General features: G+C 38.1%; 1 protein-coding gene across 35 annotated transcripts in view; it reads right to left on the bottom strand.

Annotated features, from left to right (window-relative positions):
- The window catches only part of MBNL1 (muscleblind like splicing regulator 1), a 210,027-nt gene that overhangs the window by 57,276 nt on the left and 134,370 nt on the right, over positions 1–18,381 (bottom strand). Inside the window, exon 1 of one of the 35 annotated variants that reach the window (XM_043873735.1) lies at positions 13,766–13,786. The exons of the other annotated variants lie outside the window; for them this stretch is intronic. The gene's annotated coding sequence lies outside the window, so the exon portion shown is untranslated. Of the gene's footprint in view, positions 1–13,765; positions 13,787–18,381 lie in introns of those variants that run through there. 35 annotated transcript variants of the gene reach the window in all.

The raw sequence follows: 18,381 nt of genomic DNA, 5'->3' as shown, positions 1-18,381 counted from the left end.
AAATAAAGTCTGCAAAGTGAGTGCAGCTTGGGGACCCTTTTAAAAACTGAGTTAAAGTCTACTTCCTCCTACAGGCTAGAGAGAGTCTCTGAAGGAGACCAAGGATGACGTTGGCAAAATCGTGTTTCATGAATTCATCAGACAGGAGCTAAGGGGGCCTGATATGGCTGAGAGCCTGGGGGAGGAAGACCAAATTAAGTTAATTATTTTAATAGTCCAGACAAGAGCTAACACAGACCTACCCATTCTCCAGATCATCACCCCATCTTTTCCACAGTCCCCCACCCACACCATCCTAATGCACACCCATTCTCTCTCCCTCCTCCTCTCTCTCCTGGCCATATTAAACTAAACCACCTTCAGTCCCTTGGACAAGATGTTACTTTGTCCACGTAGATCCAGTTATTCAAACACGTCACCCTCCCCTCATCTTTTCTGTTTGGCCTGGCTAATTTCCAGTCAGACTCTGGTTAAATGTCACCACCTCCAGGAAGTTTTCTTTAAACTTCAAGTCTCTGTTTAACGTTCTTTTAGTTGGCTCCAGAGCACTCACTACCCTTTCTCATAACCGCCTGGCAGCAGCCCTTGCCTTTCACTAGACCAGGAGTGAAGGTAGCAACCACGACTGTCTGCTTTCCAGCTGTACTCCCCAAAACAAGAACATCTAGGATAGTGACGGGCTCATAATAGGTATTAACTCACTGAATGAACAAAGGAACACATGAGTCTTATAAAGTAGAATATATATTAAATAAAATACATGTGTGCTTAATCGCTCCATCATGTTTGATTCTCTTGAGATCCCGTGGACTGTAGCCCTCCAGCCTTCTCTGTTCATGGGATTTTCTAGGCAAGAATACTGGAACAGGTGGCCATTTCCTTCTCCAGGGGATTTTCCTGACCTAGGGATTGAACCCATGTCTCCTACATTGGCAGGTGGATTCTTTACCACTGAACCACCTGGGAAGCCCAATATATGTATGATACATATATATATACACACACACACATATACTGGACATATAATACACATACATATATGTTAACCATATGTCTAACTTCTAAAACACACCTAGAACAGTGCTTTTTCAAAATCTATTAATGTTTTGAAAATGTATTTGTTGATTAACTGCCACATTAAGCATGATTATTTTCCAATTTCTTGCTGCTTAGTAGCAAATTTCTGATTCAATCATTAGTCCATGACTTTATTTCATGGCTTCCTTCATCCCCAGATAAAAACTAGACTCCATACTACAGTCACATCAGAAAAGAGTAAATAATAATAGAAATCTGAATTACTCAGATTAGAAAATGTTACTTAGAAGTGTCAAGAAGGTAGGTATGCTCAGTCACTGAGTTGTGTCCTACTCTTTGCGACCCCATGGACTGTAGCCCACCAGGCTCCTCTGTCCATGGGATTCTCCAGGCAAGAATATGGAGTGGGATGCCATTTCTTTCTCCAGGGGATCTTCCCAATCCAGGGATCGAACCCATGTCTCCTGCATTGGCAGGTGGATTCTATACCACTGCAACATCTGGGAAACCCAATAGGGTAGCTTGGCAAAAATTTTGAGGCATTCATTGTGCAAGGGATTACTAATAAAATGAAAAAAAAAACAGTTGTGGGAAAAACCCACATTTTTAACAACTGTTTTTAACAGTTGTTAGAATAGCAAAAAAAGCAGCTGATAATCAAATGGACTGATTATGCAAATAGAAAGTAACTCCTTCTAAAATCAGTATTCTATGTTATAAACTGCCAGAGTTTTGCTAAAGCATATTGGCTTACGTGGGGTGGGGGACAGGTGCCCCAGACTCCACAGAAGTGAGTCAATGAGGTTACCAGAGCAAGTGGAACACACAGCAGGAAAAGATTTACAATGTATTAGTCAACGAGTTTATTTTAGGGAAGATTAAATCCAGAACATGTAAGGACCAAGAAATACTTTAAATAGATTCAAGCAAAAGTTTACAAATTATCAGTAGCCTTATTGTTTATGCCTAAAACATGTTATCAATCATGAGTCTGAGCACTGCTCAGAATGTCAAGGTTCTTATCTCCAAGATTTTCTGAAGTGAAGAAACTTTCAGATGACATCATCCATTTTGAACAGTCCTGCCAACCACGATTTATTTCAGCTTTACTTTCTGTTATTTCTCCTTTTGTCATTTCTAGTAATAGTCAAAACCATGTTATACCTCCTGTGTTTTTCTTTAACATTTAATTATTATGGGTCCACTATGTAAAAGCATTTCTTAATTCACCATACGTCATTTCTTATACCTCAGTTTTCATAAATAAAAAACTCTGCTCACACAAATATACAAATAGTTCATTAAAATAAGCAGGTAATCCCCAAACTTTCTTTTTGAGAATTTTAACCTACATCTTTCTTTCATCTCATTGTCTATCAAAAAAGAAAAGGTGGAGTGGGACCGACCATAGATCGTAACACAGAGTATATGTCAGAAAATAACAAATACTATGAAGTGTCCTTATACCAAAGGGGACCAAGTGCAGAGGGAAAAAAAGATCAGGAGTGAAGCACTTTTTAGAGCAGTTCAATCAGCTCACAATGACCATGGGAGTAGGGGGGATTAACTCCATTAATCTGATGGGGAAACTAAAGCCCACCGAAGTTTCATGACTTGCCCAAGATCACAGAAAGAGCAAATAAAATGTAAATCCAGGTCTGCTACCAAGTCTAAGGATTATGTCCTCAATAGCAGACCTGGCTTCTCAGGAACCCAAAAAGTCACGAGGTTCTGCTAAGGAAAATAGCAGCAAGCAATGTCACACAAGTGGGAACTTCAGGCCGTTACAAAGACACTAGAGAAACTAACCCGGCTGGTGTAAGCGCCTTGTTCAGGAGAGGTAAGGTGAGAGAGCTAAGGCAGAGTTAAGTGGAAGCAACTTAAAGTTAAGTGGAAGCCTGGTTGAGAAATCTACAAAAAAGCCAAGATAACGCATCCACCAAGTGCCTTTGCTGAGACCCTCCTGAATTTCAGGAAGACCCTGCATAGTGAAAAATGGCCTACAGCATAAGGATATAGAAAGAATGAACTCATTAAGTCCAAGTGTAGAGACTGTCAGTACTGGTTTCTAACAATACAAGACAAAACATTTGCACTGAAATGTTCAAGTGGGCTGGAACATCAAGTCAGGACACATATGTGAGGGCAGTACAGACCAAAGTGGCAAAGAAGAGGAACTAGACTTAAATGATCATCAAGACTATTATTTGATAATTGAGTTCAAAATAATTTATATTACCCTATGAAGAAATGAAACCATACCAAGTCACTCTATTAACCCTGAAGAAAGAAGATGTCTGCTTTGCAACCTTAGATGTATGAAAATAAAACATTTCTCACAAAATAAGAACTATTACTTATCCACATTTTTTTTTTTTTACAAATTATGAACATAAGCGTTAAATACAAGGTGAGGAAGTTAAATGAATGATGAAGAGAAGAAAGAATATCATTTATTGTCTATGCTCTTATAAACAGGGCAGACGGCATAACCAACTCAACTAAAGCCCTCCTGGAGCCAGGGTCCATCTGTTTATTCTTGTCACAGCACTGGTCATATCTGCAATTATGTTGCTTATTTATGTGTTTCCTCACTTACTGAGGAACAGGAGGGATGTAAGATCCATGAGGGCAGGGCCTTGCTTCCCTGAGCCTGGAGTGAGTCACAGAGTGTTGAATAAAGGAAAGACCAGATCTCCCGTAGTCCTCCCCACAATTCTCTGATTGGAGTTCTGGAATCTCCACCCCCACCACCCAACTCAAGCTGATGAGGATTCAGAGATCCTGTGATATGAAATAATTTGTACAAAGTCACAGAGCAATTAAAGCAACAGAGACTCATTTGCCTGATTCATATGGACTGTATAAACATATTTGGCCAGCTATGTTTAGAACTAAGACAATATCAAGTTCAAATTTAAATAGTCAGTGGTATTTAAAATGAAGCAGTGAAAAAAACAACCTTCAGAGGACTCTCTTCGCTGGATATAAGCACAGTCAAACAGACTTCTAGTCACCACAGTATGTATTTAGTTACACTATGGATTTTACACAGATTAATATGACATTTTGCAAATCATAAACAAAGCTATCTCTCTTGACCTTTGGGAAAAACTCAATTTTGCTCCAAAGTGTTTGTGTTACCACTACAAAGGTCTCAGGTTCTCACTTTGGAGAAAATTATGACGAAAATCTAGCTGACAATCTTGGTTTTTAAAAGCTGTAGGTTCATCTTCTAAACCCATGTAGGATGAACTGAATGTCAGTGTTAAAAATAGATTCACACTAAATTGGTTATTCTCAATTAACTGTTAGAAAAGCTCTATAAATTAGACACCATTTTCCATTGAAATGCTTAGAAAAATTATTTAAAATAATTTCATACCTCCTATTATAAGGGATAATATCCATAAGGACTAAGAAATGACTCTTTTTAAGAAAAGAGCTATATTTAATATTCAAATTCACCGTGCCAATGATTGCACATACATTAGAAAGGAAACTATATCCACAATTTTGCTAACATACTATTTTTAGAGTATTAATAAATATACAATGGGTGTCTATTAACTTATCATACTGGATGACACAGGGTAGAGGAGACAATGTAATTCTAATTAGTAAAAAGAATTGGATGGAAGAGAAATGAGTGGAAGCTAATTTCATGGGAAACATCCTTAAGAAGAGGTATAAATAAAGTTGGGCTAAAATGGTTGAAGGACATTCTCTCAACCCCGACAGGATTCATGCTCTACCTTCGCATTCACTCTCTTGAGAAGGTAAGTCATCAGTGGCTTTCTTACCTACTAGTTCCCTAGGATTCCAGAGACTTCTAGCTCACTGCCACCACTTTGGGGCAGTTCAAATCTCAGAAAACGAAAGGGCCGGAACTACTGTGCCCATTAAAAGTGCTGTGAATTGCCTTCATGTTTTGGCCACTGTAAGCAGCACTGCTGTGAACACTGACATACAACCTAAATGTCCAACAAGAGATGAATGCACAAAGATGTGTGGATACACATATAATGCATAAACAATGGAATATTACTTGGCCATAAAAAGGGAATAATGCTGTTTGCAGCAACATGGATGGGCCTAGAGATTAACATACGAAGTGAAGTCAGACAGAGAAAAATACCATATGATATCACTTATCATATGTCTAAAAAAATTGATACAAATGAACTTCTTTATGAAACAGACTCACAGATGTAGAAAACAAACATGGTTACCAAATGAGGGAGGGTGAAAGACTAAATTAGAAACTTGGGATTAACAGATACATACTACTATAAATGAAATAAACAACAAGATCTTCTTTGTTACAACACAGGGAACTATATTCAATCTCTTGCAATAATCTATAATGGTAAATAATCTGAAAAAGAATACATATATATATAACTGAATCACTCTGCTATATACCAGAAGCAATGTAAATCAACTATAATTTAAAAAAAAAAGGAAACAGGAACCAGAAGAGCACTCTGGATATCAAAAACTCCTCTAGGATAGATTGTAGCCACAAGATAATTTGTTATTCTAAGCTGCATAACAGATTTAAAAGCCATGCAAGGGCTATGAGCGCCTTCTATGTGAATTCTAGTGGGAATGCATGTTGCTCCCTTCTAGGACCTCAGAGGTATGCAGGTACAAGTGGAGAAGGGATTTGAGGGAGCGACGACCTAAGATGGGGAGAAGGCCGAGGAAGTGTTAGGTGGGAAGGACAGGAATGTTTATATAGAGGAGTTCTATTATCTTCTTGCAGCATCTAAGCAAGAGATGCAAACTCCTTTTAGGAGGGAGGTATCATTAAAGAGATAAGACAGGACCACTCTAGAACTTAGGAGCTAAGGCAATAAATTATATACCGCATTAACATGCTAGAAAATTCAACAGACCATCTGTGTAGGCATGTTTCCTGTTAAAAACAGAAAAAAGGGGGACTTTGGGATTTTCTACTCAGATGAATTTCAGGAATATTTTTGCATCTTTTAAGAAGTTTCCCTTACTTTACTGTAAAAAAGTGAGAGTAGCTCCCTTTCAGAAGAACGTGACAGTGTTGGCAGAGCAATGAAATATTCTGAAAGGCTACTTTTATAATGTATGTTCTTTCTTCATGTGTATTTTTCCCACCCTGAGATGACAGCTCACCCAATTAAGGCTATTACATAACTGTGCCCAAAATAGAAGGGAATCAGTTAAGAAGAAATGCTAAAAAAAAAAAAGATATATTATTCAAAAATTAAAGATTAACACTTCAAATGTTTTTTATTTCTTGTTGCTACTTAACAAAAACAGAAATTCTGGGGCAGTTGTTTATTCAAACAGGCAGAAGTAGGAGAAGTATGCCAATTTTCAAAAGCATTCCATTCATTTTTGGAGTTTTGAAATAGCACACGAAATGTAAATATGTACAAAAGGCTCAATTTGTTGAACTCTGTCCCCATTAACACCAGTGCACTGAGTCTCATATCAATTTTAGCTCTCAGAAAGATGCTCTGAAATTTTTAACAGAAGCATTACAGAGCAATAAGAAGTGAATTACATATTCATATGAACAGAGTATCATTCAAGTATTTTAAAAATTTAAGGCCTATCTTTAGGAACCTCTTGTTGATATCTCTGTTTATGTTGCATCATATGAAGAAAAAAGAAGTCTTTATGCCAGTACTTGCGAGTTATAAATCTCAACTGCCTCTCCATAATATAAATTTCCTTTCCCCAAAGGACAAGACTTAATGATGTTTCCTGTACTTATAACCCATGTTCAATAGAAGAAACTCAAAAAATAGTTTGCGGTTCATTCAAACGACAGAAGCTTAAGAGAATGCCAATACTTTATTACAAATTCCTTGAAAACTCAGTCTTTCCCACCAAAGTAAAATTGGAAAGTATTCCTAAGAATGTTTAAATGGGCTTCCCTGTGACTGGGAGTAGGAGGGGGAGAGACACACAGACAGACATGCCTGAGGCAAATGTGTTACTTCTCACTGCTACCAATTCGGATGTCAGCACTCCAGTAATCAAATCTGATTTTTTCATCTCTCACATACATTCTGTTTTTCATCTTGAATTATGCCAAGGTGTTTGGTATAGGAAGGAGCACTGCAGTAATGCCTGGCATATGTTTAGCAAAATGCTGTGCAAACAAAACCATTGCAGGCAGAAGCTAGATTCACCAAGGATAAGGAAACATATAAAAGTAATCCCCCCAATATGGTCAGCTTTCCTCCCCCAAAGTCTTCTGGAGCTGTAAGAGGCATTTGGCTTCCCCCATGTGATTTTTAGGCAAGTTGTGTGAACCAAGTTTGCAAATCCTAATGACAAGGTCAGAAGAAGGAAGCTGTACGGTATGAGAAGCTGGAAGGAAAAATGGAAATGTGGGAAGGTCAGGAATGTGAAGGGCAGTGTCAGAACTCTGTGAAGGGTAGCTGAAGCAGTTAAATAACACATCTGCTCCTAGCTGTGAAGACTTCACACTTCAAACTTGGGGCTGTCATTATCCATTCTAGGAAAGGTTTAAATTTCTCTAAGAAAGATCACCTTTATAATATTATGTGGTGAAGTTCCTTTAAAAATGATAAAGGAGACAGACAGTGTTTCAAAGTGGGAGTGGGCCTCAGGTCATCGTTTTGGTAAGGAGAGCCATTCTGCAAACTGCTCTGCCTCTCCAGACCCCAGGACACCAGCACTTCCGTCTGTGTCCTATGGACATCCCCTTCCCAAATCAAGTATCCCAGTATTCATGTTCCTGCTCCCTCGGGTGTTTCTCCACTACAAGAAAGAAGGTATGGCATTTGATTTCCAAAAGCATGATCTCCAACTGATTAACATTTGTGTGTTCTGAGTGTGTCTAGAAAGAGAGATACATATAAGAGCTGCTAAGTCACTTCACTCGTGTCCGACTCTGTGTGACCCCATAGACGGCAGCCCACCAGGCTCCCCCGTCCCTGGGATTCCAGACAAGAACACTGGAGTGGGTTGCCATTTTCTCCTCCAAGGCATGAAAGTGAAAAGGGAAAGTGAAGTCATTCAGTCGTGTCTGACTTTTAGCGACCCCATGGACTGCAGCCTACCAGACTCCTCCGTCCATGGGATTTTCCAGGCAAGAGTATTTGAGGCGAAGATATATATATATGGGAATGTGTATATACAGGGAGATCCATATCTACATATACATAAAGGGCATATATGGAGATTAAAATCCCTTTCAAGATCTATGAAATACTTCAAGTGAACCTGGAAGGATTGAATATAAGTAAATTAGTCTCTAAACAACAAAAGTGTTAGTCGTTTACTCATGTCCAACTCTTTGTGACCCCAGGGACTGTAGCCCGCCAGCCTCCTCTGTCCATGGAATTCTCCGGGCAAAAAACATTGGAGTAGGTAGCCATTCCCTTTTCCAGGGGATCTTCCAGAACCAGGAATTCCAGCTCAACTTTCAACTGGTAGGTCCTAGAACCAGAATCATTGGCATTTTCCCAGAAAATTCTGTGCCTCCTCTGTCCTATACCATTTCCCATAGTGAATCTAGTTATATATCTTCAAAGTCGTAAACCCTGGACTGACTGCAGGTAGGCAGACATAAGAACTGAACTGCAAATCAGAAGCACTCATGACCAAGACAGATGCTCTTAGTATAGGAATTCGAAGGTGACAGAAGAATATTCCTTCATTCATTTATGACTGGGACTTCTGGAATTAAAAAAGCTGAAGATCTGAAAATGATCACTAATCTTTCTTAGATTTTTTCCACTTTAAAAATTCGATTTGTACATCCCTGATAAGAAAAGACCCTTGATACTCCAAAGCTCAACTGTGTCCTCTAGACCACTGTAAATCCCCAAACATAGAAATGCCCCAATTCATCAGAGCCGCTCTGTATGTGAAGTTAACAGGGAAATACTGAGGTGGTTGGCTGATTGGGTATCCTCTCCAGCTGAAACACCAGGCCCACTTAGGGCACAGTGACTTACATTTGCTCCCAAGCATGAACACCAACAATTACAGGTCTCAATCTTTGAGACTGTTCCCAAACACTCAAACACTGTAACAATAACATTCTTGCACTGTAACACTGTAACAACGGGTCTAGTGAAATCCAGTTGGCCCATAAAACAGTGTTCAAGGCTTGTGGTTCAAAGAACATAGCATCATACGGGGAGCTGTAGGCCACCTAATTTCTATTTTTCCGTTTATGGACTGGCCTTGGTAGCAGACTTATCACTCTTTATATAAATTAATAATACCCTTTTTTCACTTTTCTTAGGTTACTAGAGACAAATGTGATACAGTCAAATCTATCCACAAAGCATGTATGTGTATATTTATACACATACTGTCACCCTGCTTATTTAACTTATATGCAGGGTACATCATGAGAAAGGCTGGGCTGGAGGAAGCACAAGCTGGAATCAAGATTGCCGGGAGAAATATCAATAACCTCAGACATGCAGGTGACACCACACTTATGGCAGAAAGTGAAGAGGAACTAAAGAGCCTCTTGATGAAAGTGAAAGAGGAGAGTGAAAAAGCTGGCTTAAAGCTCAGCATTCAGAAAACTAAGATCATGGCATCCGGTCCCATCACTTCATGGGAAAGAGATGGGGAAACAGTGGCTGACTTTATTTTTCTGGACTCCAAAATCACTGCAGATGGTGACTGCAGCCATGAAATTAAAAGACGCTTACTCCTTGGAAGGAAACTTATGACCAACCTAGACAACATATTAAAAAGCAGAGACATTACTTTGCCAACAAAGGTCCATCTAGCCAAGGCTATGGTTTTTCCAGTGGTCATGTATCGATGTGAGAGTTGGACTATAAAGAAAACTGAGCACTGAAGAACTGATGCTTTTGAACTGTGGTGTTGGAGAAGACTCTTGAGAGTCCCTTGGACTGCAAGGAGATCCAACCAGTCCATCCTAAAGGAAATCAGTCCTGGGTGTTCATTGGAGGGGCTGATGCTGAAGCTGAAACTCCAATACTTTGGCCACCTCATGCGAAGAGCTGACTCATTTGAAAAGACCCTGATGCTGGGAGGGATTGGGGGCAGGAGGAGAAGGGGACGACAGAGGATGAGATGGCTGGATGGCATCACCGACTCGATGGACATGAGTTTGGGTAAACTCCGGGAGCTGGTGATGGACAGGGAGGCCTGGCGTGCTGCAGTTCATGGGGCCGCAAAGAGTTGGACACGACTGAGCAACTGAACTGAACTGACTATACATAAAGACAGACAGCAAACGTTCCTAATTTGTTTCCTATATAAATGTAATTTATATTACATTATGAGAATCACAATGCTCAGGGAACATGTGTAGATTAGAAGGGCAGACTGGCACTTTAGCAAGATAAGGTTGAACCATTCAGACATAAATGCTTTCTGAGACTTCTGAAGAAACGAACAAACTCATTTGTTAACCAAAAATGCAATAAGAACAAATTTAAGAGACAAAGATGGTATACGAGAAAGGAACACTTTTACAGAAAATCTGCAATAGTGGAGAATAATTAAAAAGAGTGACTAAACATATTTTAGTTCTTAACTACATGAAGTCACAGCTTTGAAGGAGTAGACACATAGTATCATTTACTCTTTACAAATCTTAATATTTAGAAGACAAATGTAATATTGCGAGTCATCAATGTAGACAATTTCTTTCCAAGGATTTGCTTTTGCTAGCTTTCGTTTAATAACAGTTTTCACAGTCAACACCAACTGCACTGGTGTCTTGAGCTTGGTGCAGGGTTATGCTACTGCAGTGATATAAAAATAGCAAAGCCAAAAAAAAAAAAAAATACACAGCAGACTAGAATAGCTTTAAAAATTGAAGCTTTTGGATAAAGCTCCCTGAAATAATTATAATAGATACAGCACCTGATCCTTTGCTATAAAATAGTTCTTCCTTTATTATATAATATTAAAATTACCTTAGGGATTCATATTTCTTTCTCTCTAGACCTATAAACTATTCAAGTTATACTGGGTCTCAGAAGAGTTCAAAATCCAAGCTGCATTGGCCTGCTGTGTCTGTTTACTTAATCTATTTTTATAACACTGCAGTAGTCGAATCCAACTTAGCAAATACCTGCTTCAAAATTCTGTACCACATTGATTCAAGAGATAAAATTTATGAGAAGCAAGCTGCAAACTATGTTTGTTTCTAATAAATCAATCTACTCCATACTATTAAAGTCAAGGCCATAAGGAACCACAGATACACAGGTTTAAAAGTCTGAAACTAGCCCAAAAGGGTTTAAATGTTTTTTTCAAACGTTGTTTGTTCAATCAGGTAAGATAGTTGACTACTTCAGCCATGTGAAATAACACAAGTTGCCTGTCTTAGTTTGTAGCCCTGGGTGTCTGTACCAATCCTTGGCAGGTTTTTCAACAGGCAATGGAGTGTTGAGATACATGTTATCACGTCTACAGCAATCTACTACGCGAGCATGGTTGCCGCTGTTTAGTCACCAAGTCATGTCCAACTCTCTGCGACCCCATGGACTGTAGCCTGCCAGGCCCCTCTGTCCATGGGATGTTCCAGGCAAGAATACTGGAGAGGTTGTCATTTCCTTCTCCAGGGGATCTTCCCGACCCAGGGCTTGAACCCGTGTTTCCTGCATGGCAGACAGACTCTTTACCACTGAGCCCCTAGGAAAGCTCACTACACAAGTATATTATAGCTAAATTGTTTAATGAAATATATCTTAACCATGAGCATCTTTCACGCCAAAGAACAATGCCAAATCTAACTTCGTGAAGCACTTTTAACAATTCAATGTACCCAAGGAAAAAAGCTTGAGAGGACTGACAGAATGGGATTTGCCAATTAAAAGTTGTTGCCATAGAAACAGGATTTAATATTTTCTATGAAAAAAAAATGAACATGTTATGCTTTCTCTTCAGTCATTTCCAGTTGAACATAAAATGTGAAAAACACAATTATAGATAAGAATGTAGCTCCCTAAGGGAGCACCAAATGCATTCTCTTGTTCGTGAAAAAACAGAAGTTCTATTTCTTAAGCAAAAATGAACACATACTCTGTTTTCTTGAATTTTTCATAGATTATTTGACTAATATATCATTGTAGTGTGCAGGATGATTTTTCTTTTTTTCAAGAATGGAGCTTTTTTTTTCGCCCTCCCAAAGTACTCTACAAGATTTATATTTTCTGAAAGTCTTCAAACACTGTGCTCTTTGAAACATAACTTTAAAAATATCTTTTGAACTACTCAAGGGGAAGATCATTACAAAGAATCCTTTGACATTCTAAACACTCTAAATACCACATGTTAAAAAGTATTTTAAGTACATCATTGAATGTTCCTGACTGTTTACTCAGGGGATTAATATGGGTTAGACTCTAGCCAGATGACCATAACCAGCCACAGGATATAAAATAGTGAACTACTCTATCACTTTTATTACTGTTTTACTAACATAGTCCATGACAAGAATTCGGGACAGAGAGCTATTAGTCTTCAGGTGGTGACCCACAAGATAAATATTAATGTTTTGTAGAAATTCTATCATGCAGTTCCCAGATGTACGCATTTCAGTATCACTCTAAAAAGCAAGTGACATTTAAAATTTGTCTTTTTTCCAAAGGATCAGTCTATCATGATGTGAATTGATTCATTATATATAAAATGAAATCATCCTAGGACTGATGAAAAATTTGAAGTATAATATATATTCCTTCATTAGTTGAGGGTAGAACGATCTTTATGTGGAAAAGACACTGAATAGACTATTTAATTAATGCATTAATACTGTTTACCACTGATTATCCAGAATTAGTATGATTTAATACCATGGAAGTTGATGAAGATTTTAATTGAGTATACTTAAGATGAAAGAAAGTAGTTGTTAAGAAAGAGGAGGGTACTTTAATTATGAAAGACCTGAACTAAAACATTAAAAAGTACATGAGAAGGACTTTCCTGGAGGTCCAATGCTTAAGACTTGGCGTTTCGAACCCTGGTCAGGGAGCTAGATCCCACATGCCATGAGGTTCAGCCAAGAAAATTTAAAAAAGAAAAAGAAAAATACAAGAGAGTACTAGCCCTCTGGATTCCTTTCTTCCTCCCCTGTGGGCCTTCTCTCTGCCCTCAAAGGGAACTAGAGGATGTCTTAACTTATCTAAGGCAACAATGTCTCTTAAAGAACTTAACCTAAGAAAGGTCTAAATACAAGAAGGAAATATATTCTTGAAAAAAAGCATGTATATATAAATATCCTACAATTCATTTTTAAAAAACCTTAAGCTGTTGGTCTTCCAAACTGCGACACAGATGCAAATCACACCTCAAAACTCCATACTGTTACCAAATAAGAGTTCTCTTTGTGAGATTTCTACCAGAGATGTGCAACCTCTCTTGTTTACATGAAGTATAAATAATCCTGAAAATTACACCATTGTTATTTGATCTTCTTTTCAGGCCTAAAGAGTAAATAATAATTATCTAAATAAGTTCAAAGAGGACATGCCCAGTAAAGAGTCAAATCTGTAAGATAAACAGCTAGTCAACTGAGGACAACAGCCTATCTAATGGTTCAAAGTTTGGAATTACAAACTCCTGACAGCATTGGTTTATACAATTAGACATTTCCAAAGCAATGCAAAAGAATGTTTGATCAAACAAGAATGCCCTTTGTAGATTTAGATTTCAAGTCTGAAAACAAAAAGTTGGAAAGCAAGTATCAAAACAAACTCCTCACCTGCCAGTGAATATTGCAACTGACCTGCTTCGGTGCCTCTCTGATTTGCTTTAGCAACTAGCACTGTATCAGGCTTGCCTGAGAGGACGCTATATTACTGTGACTGCAATCTTTGTTTGGTTTCTATTTCTAAAATATGTTGCTTAGAGAGTAATGACATGACATTTTAAGGTTTTCCAAATTGACAATGAAGTGTTATTCTTTTTAATGTAACTTTAAAAATCAATTTGAATTTAGTTTGGATTCTTTTCGGACTGTACCTTTCCTTTTTTCTATTTTTCTATAATTCTGCAGCAAGACAAAAATCCAGCATCCTTGGGAATAAAGGGTTATTTTAGACACAAAAAAGACTGTTTTACAAGTTTTTAATACACCCTAAAAATGGATAAAAAGTGTAATGATTGGTAGAGTCTCTTCTAAGAAATACTTCTTCCAGGCAGACAGCCTGGAAGGCCCACAGCCTTCACCACCGGCTCCCAAAAGTAACTTTTCTTAGAATTAAACATTATAAACTTCTGTTGTACACTAAGCATATGAGGCCTGTAATCATTCAAATACAAATTATTTAAATTTTACATTTTAAAAAGTAACATGAAAACATTCATCACTTTGTTACCGAAATAACTGAAATGTTAGTAACCTTGATACCTAAATAATTTAAATAACAGGTTAATCTGAATATAAACAGTAAATCTGAGACTCCCTTAAGTCTCTGGACTTTACTTAGAGGCTAGAGACCTGCTGAATGCCCAATACACACAAAAGGAATCTGAGGCCAGTGAAGGTGATATGACTAATTGTCTCAGTCACAGGTTAAAAGGTACCCTCTCCAAATTCATCATTTCTGTTAAGGCGTTATTTCTCCAACATGACAGCAACATAGTTTTCAAGGCAAACAGACCTGGAAACAGCCCACAACACATCTACATTCTGAGAAGTGTCCATCGCTTGGCCTCAGTGTCAGTACAATGCAAAACAGCCCAGAGGATTCCTTCAAAAACAACCCAAGGGTGCTCACTCGGGAATTAGCTCCAGGGCAGCTATTCCACAGGGATAAGGAACCTTTGTTGATCTTGTTACAATGGCTCCTTTACACCAGCTCTTCTCTTCTAATTCAATGTATTCTCTATTCATGAAACAGTATTTCTCCATAGCCAAAGTTTTCAGATCTTTTTGCTATTTTCAGAATATTTTCTGGCTCTGTACAGGGCATATAAACAACTCTTCAGCTGTGGAGGGTCAGAGATACCCCTGTATGCTATGGACTCACTCTCCAGGAAACTGCACATGGAGAGTTAACATAAACTATTAGGGCCTTTGAATACCCACATTGAAACTGCAAACTCCTTCAGGAGTTCCGTAAACTCTGTAAGACTTCTCGGTTTAAGGTAGAATTCTAAGCTCCAGTCGCAGCAGCTGTTAAGATGACAAAAGATAGGACTCGCCTAAGGATCCAAAAGCAAGTCCATTTGCACAAAATCATTCTCTGCAAGCAGTCTAATTGTGAGGCTTTAAATGGGTAATAAGAGGAGATGTTAAGAGAAATTTGGGTAGAAAGAAACCTCTATCAAAAAGAAAAAAAAACCCGCTGATACTACCTTACAGGACAGCCCTTGTCTTCTGGGCTCCTTGAATCTAGCTAGAGATAGAATCAGGCAAGTAAATCTTCCCTTCTCCTGGCTGTGAGATGGAAGGATGGTCCCACACTCTCTCAAGAGAGAACCACTCCTTGAAAGAGATGTTACAGTGAGACTAATAATACATGGAAACACCCATATTAAGTATGGACTGACATACGAAGTAAAGCAACATTACAGGACTAAGAACGCTATGACCAAAAAGGAAAAACAAAGTTGCAGAAAGTATTAGGATAACAAAAACTAAATTTAAAAGATAAGAAAAGTAAGAGACTCCCCTGCCATGGCAACCCACTCCAGTATTCTTGCCTGGAGAATTTGATGGAGAGAGGAGCCTGGCAGGGGTCCAAGGGGTCCCAAAGAGTCGGACACGACTAAAGCAACTTGGCATGGTGCAGTAAGAGAGAACAGAACAGAAGGACACCTATCCAACCCCTACTTACATTTTGTCGTTAAGGACAAGTATCTTTTTCTCTTTAATAAAATTAAGAAAAGTTTTTTTGGCTGCACCACACAGCTCGCAGTATCTCTGTTCCCTGACCAGGGATGGAACCCAAAGCCACAGCAGTGATAGAGCAGAATCTTAACCACTGGATTACCAGGGAATTCCCAAGTATCTTTAAATTGTAAAACATGGAGCTATATAATGCACTCTGCCAACTTGCCTAGGATACACACCCAGTAAAGTTCATGGACAGGAAAAATACTAGAAGAATGAAAAAGAGCCTCTACAAAAACATCTAGAAAATAAAATCCATTTACTTTGGATTTTCAAAGTTTCATTTTCTGTCTCACACTTCAAATGACTTGAAGCTTTAGGGAAAGGGCAGGATAAGTTTTACTTCCATGATCTATCTCCTCTTACTAACACAATGTATGATTTCTCCAGGTTTTGTGCCTTCTTAAAAATGCTATGAGGCCTAAAATATCACAGCCAGGGACAAGGATTCTACCACTGATTCATAATGTACTCTTCTACTTCAGAGTCTCCATTACGACTTTGGGAAAGACAAATGTTTCTTTTCCTTTAATCAATCATTGTCTGAGAGGCATTCCGCTTAACTAGTGCGTAAGAAAAACAGGGTAAGAGAAGTCAGCTAGTTTTCCATTTGACTCTTTCTACTGCCAAGTGGGTTTAAAGGCAAACTATTTCATACTTATATTTGCTTACTTGATTAAACATTACCACCTCTGCTTACTAAACAAGTCTAAATATACCTTCCTTGGGGTAACTAAGGAGTGTGTTATGACTGCTTGAGTTACACTAAGGTTGTTCCTAAATCAATTCACAAATACACTTAACACCAAATATGTTCCTGGCCTCAGAAAATATGATCTCTGTACTGAAGCAGATTAGGGTGTCAAAAGAGCAGTTGAAAAACAAGGTAATAAGTCAATCAAACAATTATTTGACATCAAATAACTAACCCCTTCAAACTCTTTGACTGGGCTGATTATTTTGAAACAAACCTAAACATTTTAGAGGAAACCAAATTTTAGTCTTTTTTCACTTTACTAAGTACTTAATCAGAGAATAAAAAACACACCTTTCATAGAACTACATGTGAGAATGAACATATATGAGCTGAAAAAACAATTATTTGCATATGAAATGAAAGCCAATTTTCACAGAAATACGGATATGAAATGGTTAGACAGCATAGGGATTGTCCAGTGGCTCAGTGGCAAAGAATCTGCTTCTAATTCAGGAGACACAAGAGACATGGGTTCGATCCCTGTGTCAGGAAGATGCCCTGTAAGAGGGCATGGCAACCCACACCAGAATTCTTGCCAGGAAAATCCCATGGACAGAGGAGCATGGCTACAGCCATGGTGTTGCATAGAGTCAAACACGACGGAGGCACCAGAGCTCAGACAGCATCACTGACTCAATGGACACGAGTCTGAGCAAGCTCCAGGGGACAGTGAAGGGCGGTGAGCCTGGACACGACTAGTGACCCAACAGCAACAGCAAAACTAAATTAAATTAGATTTTGCTAGAATATACTACACTGTCTCCAAAGTGAATTCTCTGATAAGTGATTTTCTAGTAAACAACACTAAACATGCTGCTATAATATTTCAGGAAGGAACAAATCAAAGGTCTTCATCGTTTTATGTTGTATTAAAATTTTAAATATTCAAACTATAAACAGGAGTTTTTCTTAAGAAAACAGTGTGCACTTATGGGTAGAATGTGCCTTCATTTTTATTTCATAACAAGTTCGGTCACATACGAGTTCAATATGCTGTGGGATTTTTCTCTGTCCGGCCTAAAGTTTAAGGTATATTTCTATCTATCTATCTATCTATCTATATAATCTCAGGGAGAAAACCTATAAACTTCTGCCACGTATAGCCATATTTGCACACATTTCCCCAAATCCAGATGTGTTCATCTTTGAAGCCCAGCTTTGTCGCAGATAATTTTGAATACGGGCAGAGTTTATGCCTTTTACTTAAATGTAATATAAAAATAAAACTTGTTATAATAAAAACATTTGGTATAAAATCTTAGTTTGGGGAAAGAAGTTAAGATTTTTGCCATCTGGATCTGTCTAAAAACAAGGAACTATTTTCTGACATGAACCAGTTTATTGCACCTTGCCACCCACCCCCACCCCCTGTTTTATTTACTATGTACTTCTCAAATGGTATGGTATAAGAACTTGCTATATTTTTTAAATCTTAACTTGGAATTGTTTTATGAATACCTTGATTATTCAGAATCTTCCTGTGTAACTCCAAACAAAAACATCAATATTCAGAAGGAAAAAAATAGTGATTCAATGCTTAGAGAAATATGACGTGGAATATACTTAAAGTGTTGTACGCACGTTTAAAATGCATAAACACTCATAAATTATTTAAAAATTAAACCCATTCCAGGAAAATGTGTAAAAACCATATTAAAATGTGTAAAAACCATATTAAAATATAGCAAACGACAGGTAGTACACTCCTCCTTTGACATAAATC

Source organism: Cervus elaphus, chromosome 19, assembly GCF_910594005.1.
Source record: "Cervus elaphus chromosome 19, mCerEla1.1, whole genome shotgun sequence".
Lineage (NCBI taxonomy): Eukaryota > Metazoa > Chordata > Mammalia > Artiodactyla > Cervidae > Cervus > Cervus elaphus.
This window is presented reverse-complemented; position numbering and strand designations above follow the sequence as displayed.